The sequence below is a fragment of the Scyliorhinus canicula genome, chromosome 12, assembly GCF_902713615.1.
Source record: "Scyliorhinus canicula chromosome 12, sScyCan1.1, whole genome shotgun sequence".
Classification (NCBI taxonomy): domain Eukaryota; kingdom Metazoa; phylum Chordata; class Chondrichthyes; order Carcharhiniformes; family Scyliorhinidae; genus Scyliorhinus; species Scyliorhinus canicula.
The window spans coordinates 22,338,994-22,339,536 of NC_052157.1; the positions used below are offsets into that span (position 1 = coordinate 22,338,994).

General features: G+C 44.0%; 1 pseudogene; it reads left to right on the forward strand.

Annotated features, from left to right (window-relative positions):
* Positions 1-224: 224 nt before the first annotated feature.
* Positions 225-290, forward strand: LOC119975341 (annotated as a pseudogene).
* The last annotated feature ends 253 nt before the right edge of the window (positions 291-543 follow it).

Consider the following 543-nt stretch of genomic DNA (forward strand, 5'->3'; position numbering starts at 1 on the left):
AACTAACTGGTTATAGCCATGACGTGGACTACAGGGCCTTTTATCATTTGCAGCTTGCCACCTTCAGTTAGTCCTCTCAAACATTCTCTGCAAAATAGATAATTTGATGTGCAGTGAATTAAATATAATAGCATTGGGAAATTTAAGAAGTATAAAGTTCAAGAATTGGCCTCCTTCTGAGGTCCCCAACATCACGGATGTCAGTCTTCAACCGATTTGATTGCATTGCTTCTCGGCCTTTTGGCTAAGATCCAGTGTAGTATCTGTTCAACCAATTTGATTCACTCCACGTGATGTCAAGAAATGGCTGAAGGCGCTGGATACTGCAAACGCTATTGACCTTGACAATATTCCGACAATTGGACTGAAGACCTGTGCTCCAGAACTAGCCAGGACCCTAGCCAAGTTGTTCCAGTACAGCTGCAACACTGACTTCTACCTGGCAATTTGGAAAATTGCCCTGGTGTGTCCTGTCCATACAAATCAGGACAAATCCACAGAGGCTGGTTTAGTGGGCTAAACAGCTGGCTTGCAGTGCAGAAC